This window comes from Haliotis rufescens, unplaced genomic scaffold, assembly GCF_023055435.1.
Source record: "Haliotis rufescens isolate VD_foot unplaced genomic scaffold, xgHalRufe1.0.p SCAF_8, whole genome shotgun sequence".
Lineage (NCBI taxonomy): Eukaryota > Metazoa > Mollusca > Gastropoda > Lepetellida > Haliotidae > Haliotis > Haliotis rufescens.
In genome coordinates, this window is record NW_025964372.1 from 46754007 (window position 1) to 46764576 (window position 10570).

Genomic DNA, 10570 nt, shown 5'->3' on the forward strand with positions numbered 1-10570 from the left:
AAGTGTTTAACTATTTCCTTCTGTATATCGGCTATCTCGGAGACGCAGAAATAGAAACAAAGTGCAAATGTAAGTGACTGATTTAGAAACTTGCATCCACCAATCCTTGTAAACAATCATTGTTTTTCTTTGTATTTGCCTTAACCCCTAGTGTTTCCATATATTTGCCTTAACCACCAGTGTTTGCCTGTATATGCCTTAACCTTAAGTGTGTTTGCCTGTATTTGTCTTAATACCTCGAGTGTGTTTGCCTGTATTTGTCTTAATACCCCGAGTGTGTTTGCCTGTATTTGTCTTAATACCCCGAGTGTGTTTGCCTGTGTTTGCCTTAACCCCCTGGTATTACCCGTGTTTTCCTTAACCCCGAGTGTGTTTGCCTTAATATCCCAATGTGTTTGCCTGTATTTGCCTTAATCCCCTAGTGATGTCCGTATTTGTCTTAATCCCCCAATGGCTGCCTTATTTCCCTGTGTTTCCCTGTATTTGCCTTAAACCCCAGTGTGTTTGCCTGTATTTGCCTTAATCCCCAGTGTGTTTGCCTGTATTTGCCTTAATCCCACAGTTTGTCCCTGTATTTGCCTTAATTCCCTAGTGTTGCCTGTATTTGCCTCAATCCCCAGTGTCTGCCTTATTTGCCTGTGTTTGCCTGTATTTGCCTTAACCCCCAGTGTGTTTGCCTGTATTTGCCTTAATCCCCCAGTTTTCCCTGTATTTGCCTTAACCCCCCGAGTGTTTGCCTGTATTTGCCTTAATCCCACAGTTTGTCCCTGTATTTGCCTTTACCCCCGAGTGTTTGCCTTATTTGCCTTAATACCTCAATGTCTGCCTTATTTGCCTGTGGTTGCCTGTATTTGCCTTAACCCCCAGTGTGTTTGCCTGTATTTGCCTTAATCCCCCAGTTTTCCCTGTATTTGCCTTAACCCCCCCGAGTGTTTGCCTTATTTGCCAACATCCCTAGTTTGTTTGCCTGTATTTGCCTTAATCCGCCAGTTTTTCCCTGTATTTGCCTTAACCCCCAGTGTGTTTGCCTGTATTTGCCTTAATCCGCCAGTTTTCCCTGTATTTGCCTTAACCCCCGAGTGTTTGCCTTATTTGCCTGTGTTTGCCTGTATTTGCCTTAATCCCCCAGTTTTTCCCTGTATTTGCCTTAACCCCCGAGTGTTTGCCTTATTTGCCTTAATACCTCAATGTCTGTCTTATTTGCCTATGTTTGCCTGTATTTGCCTTAACCCCCAGTGTGTTTGCCTGTATGTGCCTTAATCCCCCAGTTTTCCCTGTATTTGCCTTAACCCCCGAGAGTTTGCTTTATTTGCCTTAATCCCTCAGTGTCTGCCTTATTTGCCTGCGTTTCCCTGTATTTGCCTTAAACCCCAGTGTGTTTGCCTGTATTTTGCCTTAGTGAGAGAGTGTGTGTGAGAGTGTGTTTATGTGTTAGTGTTTGTGTGTTAGTTTGTGTGTGTGCCTGTGTGTGTGCCTCAGTCTGTGCGTGTGTGTGTCTTGAAAAACGACAAAAGCCATTCCATAAGCATATGAAAACCTATGCTAAAGTCGGTGGTTTGATTAACGTAGAGGCTCTTCATGGTAGAATTGTTATTTCTTTGTCTTATGATCCTCTTGTGAAGCATGTCAAGACTCCTGATGAAAACAAGGCTTTCCACAGTTTTCTTAAACAAGCCAAGGTCATAATCTGAATGTCAATGTTGATGGTTCTGTACTGCTGGGCTAAACATGGGTGTATTCTCTTTTGTTCGAAAGTTTAGAACATAAGATAATCGAAATTTTGTTTACTGTTTGCTGCACCGAGCTATACCATTGTTGCAAAGTTTATTGCATATTTTACGCGTGCTATAGCTTGATGTATAACCCACAGGGTTCGAAATAACCGAGTTCATAAACATCGTATGTGCACTAATGCCAGTATCCATTCTCGCGCATTGTTTCCGTCATCCCGACGGCATTGTTGACGTGATTCGAATCTCATTGTGACGTAAGGATGGAATGACGTCATACCAGAACGATGTCAGGTTGTTGAAGTCATTCGACAAATTGTGTTTTTCTAGGACAGCGGTGGTGATCAGTGAATTTTTCTCTAAAGGGGAGCTCAAAGGGATTAAGAAATAATGGCGAATAAAGAAATTACTACGCTAACATGTTTCTCATGGTGGTTTAACGAAACTCGCTTTCGCTTGGCAAATACAATAATTCTGACACTCGTTTCGTAAGACCAGTATGACACACAAGCTCGTATAATAACCTCTATATATGCAATAAATGTCCGTAATATAAGATGAATATCGTATTACAAGTAATAAATAATGTGCTGACATTTCAAGATCACTGTGAAACAACATATACGAACATTGTCAATATCCAGGAGAACTGTAACCACGTGACTCACTGTATAAACACACGACATCAGTGCTCCTTGACCTGGCCTATTTGTGTATGTGTCCTACTCTGTCGATGAGCCGCCATAGACACACGTACAGTGGATGTAACGGTAATATAAGGTACTGTAAGGTACGGTAAGGTACTGTTTTGTAAATGTTTGCGTCAGGGTCGGAATACTGTAGGGATTCCAGGTCAGACCCGCTCAAGATTAGCCAGTGCATTGTATCTCTAATAAATACCCTTGACACATGCGCCACCATAGCTTCGTTTCGGAAGGGACGTCAACACTGCATCGATTTAGCATAGAATTTCTCTCATTTCAATCGGGCTCAAAACTCTGATAGCGAGTTTGTCAATATCAAGGCGGAATGGAGATAACACATTGGATAATTCAGGATGGGTCAGAATTGGGACGCGATTATTTACATATAAACCAGGGCTACTTTGTCTTTGACCGTGGTCTAACTAACTGAATTGTTGCTAAGTGAATTGTTAGTTAAACACAACTTGGCATTGGCGAATTTTTTTTTCCCTATCATTTGTCTTGATGATAGAACAATTTCATGAAAATCTTTGTCGCCAGTCTGCACTGATGGAAAACGAATGTAGTCTTCTGCCACGGCGACATGGGAGAAAGGGTATGAAATTGACAACTAAATATTTAATGACATCAGTACCAATTGTTTTTCCCTTTATGAACTGCGAAATGTGTTTTATGCGATTGGTATATAGTATGTTACTCTTTGCATTCCAGTATTTGAACAGTATTTGTGATTTTGTAGCTTTTCGTTCAACCAAACGAACAGATAGAAAAGAAATTACTATTATCTTGATCAGGGCTATATTTGCTCATAATAGGCACATCAACATGGACAAGTAATAGTTAGTTGATTGATAAATGTGTTCGAGTTGGTCCAAAATGAATGGTATACTTGCCCCGGGACATGCATTTCATTACCCAAATTGGTAAAGTGCGAGGTGCACGTGCGAAAGGCTCGGGGAACACATTTCACGTGCTTAACACGCAGGGCCGACTCACACAGTGTTCTCACAGGTGAGCTCAGAGTTCCTGAATATCTTTCAAAATACCTTTAACAAAATAAAGTTTTTTAAGCATTGAAGGTGTCATAAATGTTGGACACGGTTTAAGAATGTGAGACCACTCGGCGCGCCTCGTGGTTTAATTGACCATTTCAACGATTAGACACTGGGTCCTCGTCGTCTAACCTTTACTTCGTTCCCCCGCCACCCGTGAACAGACGACTCTTACAGGTGGTGTTGTTGAGTCGTCAAAGTGGACACGATTTGTGGATAAAACCTTTAACAGGCATTTCTCAGAAATTGACGGATGACAACGGAGACACAATTTATGGATATCAACTTCTATACTCAACAACAAAAGTTCCTGTGACACCAATATTTTAGTGTTTTTTTCAAACAAGTAAAATTTGGTTTTCAATATTGTAGTACATGTATGGAATCAAGTCACACAAACTATTATGCAAGCCCAATGCATTTCACTACCCAAGAAAATACTTAAAAAACATCTGCGTTGACGGGATTCCATATGCATTGTTTAGCATCGTGCTGACAACAACCACTCAGAGAAACAACAAAATTACGCAATTATTCAACATTACGAAATGCCACGCCAGTCCGAAAATGAGCGTCTGCGAGCCATTGGCACGCCTGAAGCAGGATCAAGTCAACGTGATGTTGACAATTTTACGTCCACAGAAACAATATTTGGTGTTTATGGCAACGTTGGCAACAGACGAATGCAGTCAGAGACCATCCTTGGAGTGGTAGGCCACGCGTAACCAATAATCGACAAGACAACTGGATTCGAACAACACACCTACGAAATCGATTCCAGCCAGCAACAGTGACTGCAAGAAGCATCCCTAGCCTTCGACGAATATATCACAAACCGTACTTCGTCGCCTCAGATGTGCAGGGATTGTCGCCAGACGTCCCATATGGACAGGAAACCACCGTCAAGCACGTCTACAGTGGTGCAGACAGCGTCTACGCTGGAAGGCCATGCAGTGGGGACAAGTTTTATTCACTGAACAGTCTCGTTTTCACTTCAGCCACAGCGATGGACGGATTCGAGTGTACCGACGTCGAAGTGAACGTTACGTCAATCATTGTGTCATGGAAGAAGACCGGTTCGGGGCCGGCATCGTTATGGTATGGTGTGGGATGACTGCAAGACAGAAGACCCGTTAGACAGTGTTAGAGGGAAATCGCAATGGATTGATTAATTATACATAATTGTGAAGATATGAATATGCACTTACCACAACATTAACAATCAGATTGTCATGGCAAACATATAATGAAACTTTCACATCTGTCTGTGCTATTTATATGAACTACTAGTATATGTTCACAGGATGTATTAATTTCATGTTAGGGTATCTGTTGATGCAGATATCAAATATCAAATGTACATATTGTATACAACGAGTGTGAGTTATTTATCGTACAATAAAACACTGCAGGGAGAACACACCATGAGGGGCGCAGCAGTGTTTTATTGTACGATAAACAACGACTACGAGTCGTCTATTTCTTGTATTTGATATCAACATTATGAACTGCGTCTTTAAGGATGTTGATAAACTGTACAAGCTTCAGAAACTGACTTCAGAAATGTCAAACAAGTCCATTTTACGAACAGGTTGGCTAAGTTTGGTATTTCCAGCATATTCTCACAATCCTCACGTCGATTATCTGTACCATTTCTCCTAATACAGATTGTCCTGTCTCCCACTTTTGTGTGTGGTCGTTCTGCCACTACCTTTATCTGTGTAGCTCAGCTACATCTATGGGAAAAAAACTCACTGGACACTTCCCTAAAAAATCATCCAATTTGAGAGCGCATATTCGATTCACAGAAATGACGTTATGATAAAAGAATGTTTTATCGTGAAATAAGCCACGCTTTGTTCTTCATTATTCTCTGTGATATATAGCGTAACTATCTTATATCTATAATTAAGTGTATGCATAAAGATGTGATAGACCTTGGCATGGTCTACATGTTGGATGTGGCATAACTTTCCAAACAGTGAGTTCATATTCCATTCATTTGAGGTGCATAAGGAATGAACTGCTATAAAATAAGTTGTCAAGAAAGTAAGGGGATATAACTCTAAAACTATTCTTCTGAGGCAACTGTGTAATGAAGACCAAGTCATTCATTAAAAGTTGTAAGGAAATATCATATTTGGGTGCAGCAGACGCCCCTGAGCTCCATACAGTGGTGGACAATGGACCTGTTTGGGCAGAGTTTGGTGTCTGTCATTATTCTTAAAACAATGCTTTCTCATTATTCAAAGTAATTCTTATTGTGTACTGAGGTGAATACATATTTAATGAAAATATTAATTGCATTATTTCGGTACTAAAATCTGGTTTGTATTTTTTTAAGGTGGGTGAATAAGCCAACTGTAACAGACAGACAGATACAAGAGTTACCCCCTTTCATTCAAGTAACAGTTAATTCTCAACACCTATCAAAGTCATTTATCCCGCAATGAGTGTATATTTCATTCTTTTTTTGATGAAACCTTTTTTCCTTGGTAGATCTTACAGGTCTTCTTTTTATTCATCAGAAGGCAACATTACACAATCGTCTTGGATCCCTATTCCTAATTTAGCAAATTTTCAAAATGGCGGCTCACTCAATTCGTCGCGCCACTCACGACGACTTCGATGAGTTGATGCAGATTGGTGATGTGTACCAGGGGATGGACTATCTCGGGCATCGCTACCACACATACATCGACGACCCAAACAACAGATCATACGTCTACGTGATCGGAGATGAAAATGTAAGTGAAGGTTCCACGAAGTCGTTTTTCGCTGAAGACTGCTATACTCTATTCTATATTCGTTAATATTTATGAGCATTACTACGCTAGCCTGAAGTGTGTCTGAGGTTATTTGTACCAATGGCGGGTATTATACTGTTTTGGAGGGTGGTCTTGTTTGACTGTTTCTAGTTGCACTACGAGTCCCTTGTCGGAATTTCGGTTCAAAATTGGTCCCCAGCAACCTATTCTTTTCGTAAGATACTACTTAGTGGATCGGGTGGTCACGCTGTGTCATTAGGTTGGTTGCATGTCATCTACCCTGACGGCGTCGGAGATCAATCACTGGTTGTCAGTTTCAGAGTTGATTAATTTTTTTACAGACTACTGTCAAAGAGATGGAATATCGTTTAGTATGGCTTTAAACAAGCAAACATGATTAGGTTAATATAATGTATGTTTTAAAATGTGACTGCTTCCGTTTAATGGATAGAGCGTCTGCTTGGAGAGCGGAATGTCAGTGATTCGTTCCCCGGCCGCGTCATACCAAAAGACGTCATAAGATGAGACATTGTGTGTCCCGCAGTAGGCATTAAGGGGATAATGAAACTGGTCGGCTCGGAGTCTGTATACTGTGTCTGAGTGGGGTATTTATGTTAAACTGTGGCATGGTATCTCAGTATGGTATCACTATAAAACTGTTATTTATTGCGGACTGGAATGCACGCAGGCACGCAGGCACGCACGCATATAAGTGCAATAATCTAGAACTTTGGAGTTATAACATTGCATTGCAGATTGCCCTTTGCTCAGCATTCATCATCGATGATGGGCAGACCTTCATGATCAGAGGAGCCCGGACGAAGGAAGGTTTCCGAGGACAAGGGATCTACGGCAAACTCAATAAATACGTCTACGTCAGTATGGGGATATACCGTCCATCAAATATGACGTGATGACGACCGGCAATCACAACTACGACGCTAATAAAGATCACCTGTTAAGAAAACACACAGAATTAAATAGAAAGGTTAGTGTTAAAACTCGTACGAGAAATTACTGATGACAAACATGCAACATACAAAATGGGATTTTTTAGGATATTACAAAACTGGAGCAGAACCATCAACTGTGTTCGTATTGTGCAGTGAGTGTCTTTTTGATGTACTTGGTCATATTTGAATAACGTTTTCTTGTCAGTTAAACAAGCATATCTTGACCCGAAATTACATGTGTCCAAAGCTTTAAACGCAAACTAATAGACCCGAGGTATTCTCATTCGTGTGTCTTTGACTACGTCTGTTCGTTGTTTAACGCCGCACTCAGCAATATCCGGGCCATATGTCAGCGTACTGTAAATAATTCAGCCTGGGCCAGTCAATCCAGTGATCAATATCGTGACGACGCCGAGCCTGACAGCCCGATTCATTTCGTCGCCTATGCCGACCATCTTAGGTTACTGGGGACCTGTTTTAACCCGGAACAGGGAAGTTCATAATGTAATGCTCGGTGACTTGGCTTATTGAGTCTCCTCGTATCCTGGGGGGCACGGGTGGCCCAGTCGTCTAAGGCGCTGTGCAGAGTTGCGTCCCTTGGGCACGCCAGAAACCTATGATTGTGGGTTCGAATCCCGGTTCTCCCCGATTATGTTTCTAGGTTTGTAAGCACCATACCCGTGCTCGTGGGTTTCACCGAAGTGGTAAACGTCTTAGACCTGCATCACTTCGGGCTTTCCTCCAACATTAGGCTGTCACGCGTGATGTAACTGGAATACTGTTAAAAGCGGCGTTAAAATCCAACTCACTCACTCACTCCTCGTATCCTGATGGCGTGGAACCTTCCTGGTAATAATATTAATGAGCACGACCATGAAAGAACAGGCAAAATACCCACAAATGTGAGTAAGGTGTGGTTCAGTGGCTCTGTGTGCAGTTCTTCATCCCTCAGTCAAGTTCAGCTCCATCGGATAGATTTCTAGTCCCACTTTCTTCACGATCTGTGATTTGTTAGCCATACCTTGGCTTCATAACATGTTATGATTTCTCATTCCTTAATCTTCTGTTCTCTTTTCGTTGAAATGGCAAACAATTGAAACTGGAATGACATTAAAGCTGGCTGGCCGTAATATAATTAAAATATACTATTCAGAGATGTGGAGACGTCAAATACCACATGATGTACTTGTTAAATTGGATTTGTGGTAGGTATCGATGCCGGAAGGTAGCATTAAACTTCTATTACCATAATTTTACTGTATTATGTAACACTGTCCTCCCTAAACCTATTGTATATTACATCCACAGAGCCTGGTTCATGGTCGATTCAAGATGTCAGACACACATGTTCGTGAGCTAGAAGGACCATATCCGGTCTTGCAGGAAATGACGTCAAGTGATCTACTGGACCTCTTTGTTCTGAAGAATCACGCAAAAGTCTTTTTCCAGTGAAAAAAATTGTGATAGATTGGACACCACTCCGCTTCCTCCCCAGCAATATGAAGTACATCTTGGAACCGGAAGCACTGTGTCTGAGGTCAAAAGGCAATAAAGGCGAAACAACATTACTCACGTTTGGCACGCCTAGCAACTGCGAACTGGGCCTCCGGTACGGCATGGATATATTTGGAGATGACTTCGCAGATTTTCCGTATCACGTGAAACGGCATATGAGTCACGTGGTCACCCTGGCGCAAGGTCACGTGTTCCTGCAGATGGTTATAGAGGAGAGGTTCAGGGAAAACGCCGTCAATGTTCTCCCACTTTTAAACCTCCCACCTTTCGAGCTTTCATGGACAACCCAGATTAACTTTGAAACTACATTTAAAGTTGTAAAATGATGAACCTGCTCTGACTGATGATGTTTTTGCAAACACCTGCTTTTATCACTATTTGATAGTGATTCATAACCACATGCTTATGCTTTGTGCAATGGGCTCTGCTTTTAGAAGAGATTCCGTATGCTTTGGGAAAACTTTGTATCAGTGCATTATATTGTATGAATATTTTTTTTTTCAGTAAGTGGGCCATGGAGAATACTACAGTTATTCTTGTTAAATACTATTTTTACGAAACGAGTGGACTTTCTATGATATCTGACCGAGCTGCATTATCTTTTAGTGCTTACTCTGGTGTTAATGAGCGAAGTTTATTGGCTTGTGTGTAAAACCCCGTTTTTCTGGTAATCCTATTATTACATAGTTTATTTCTATCTAATGACACCCTGTTCTCTGGATCATGGCTCCGTGACTATCCATAACAATTAAGATGAACATTCAGTTCAAGTAAATGAATGAGTTTGTTTTGACGCTACAGTCAGTCAAAAAACCAATGCTGTGAGGTTTGATAACACTCTTCTACCAGGTCGAACATCGTGGATCCTCATTTTCTGCCTAAAGAGAATCATAGTTCATATGCTAATCCATCTACGAATACCCTCCCACTCAAGATGACCTTACTTGTTGCTATATCTATCATCTATCCCCCCAATCTCACCCCCCCCCCCCCCCCACGCCCCCCCCCCCCCCCACACACACACACGCACGCACGCAAACACGCACACACGCCCACGCACACACACACACACACACACACACACACACACACACACACACGCACGCACAAACAACTGACCTAAATAACCTGGACAGGAAATACTGCTGATAGCCTCTGGTCAACTCAGCCGCGCCACCGCAGAAAAGTTCAACTCTGCAGGGGGCATTCTCAGTGGCTTCAAACGCGCTGAAATGTTTTCGCCTTGCATCCAAGATGGTGGACAAGTGAAATCGTATGAAATTTGGCTATTTTATGTCCTATCTCTTTTTTGATTACCCAATAAAGTCAATTCATAGTTACACGGATGTGAAGAAGCTTACACTTTTATAAGACTTATTCATCTCATTCCAAAAAAGCTACTCGCGCTCACATAAAGTTGTAGTTATTATGTCACTGTTTTATTTCTTTAAAAATATATTACATGTTCAACAATAACAATTAAGATGAACATTCAATTTCCGATATAAGTAAATGAATAAGTGTGTTTTACGCCAAAATCAGTCAAAGACCAACGTTGTCCGGTGTGATGACACAATCTACCAGGTAGCACATTGTGTACACCCTATCCCCATTGAAGTCTCCACTGTGGGTATTCCTGGGGACGAAAAGGCCCCATGTACCTGGGAATTTCATCAATACATTCATGCGCGGCATTCTCTGCCTAAAGAAGATCATATAGTTAACATGCTAGTCCAACTCGAACTACCATCCCGCTCAAGATGAATGTTTTATGTAACATCCAACAGGCCCACATTTACGCACGCACGCGCACACACATATTTGGATTTACCAATCCCTGAATTGAGA

At 41.6% G+C, this 10570-nt stretch overlaps 1 long non-coding RNA gene across 2 annotated transcripts; it reads left to right on the forward strand.

Annotated features, from left to right (window-relative positions):
• The first annotated feature begins 2424 nt into the window (after positions 1-2424).
• LOC124126969 lies at positions 2425-9327 on the forward strand. Of its 2 annotated transcripts, none has more exons than XR_007219390.1 (4): positions 2425-2510; positions 6015-6233; positions 7010-7242; positions 8516-9327. It is a non-coding gene; the product is annotated as an uncharacterized LOC124126969 (long non-coding RNA). The 2 variants fall into 2 exon arrangements; XR_006859863.2 differs by having other exon boundaries at positions 6060-6233.
• The last annotated feature ends 1243 nt before the right edge of the window (positions 9328-10570 follow it).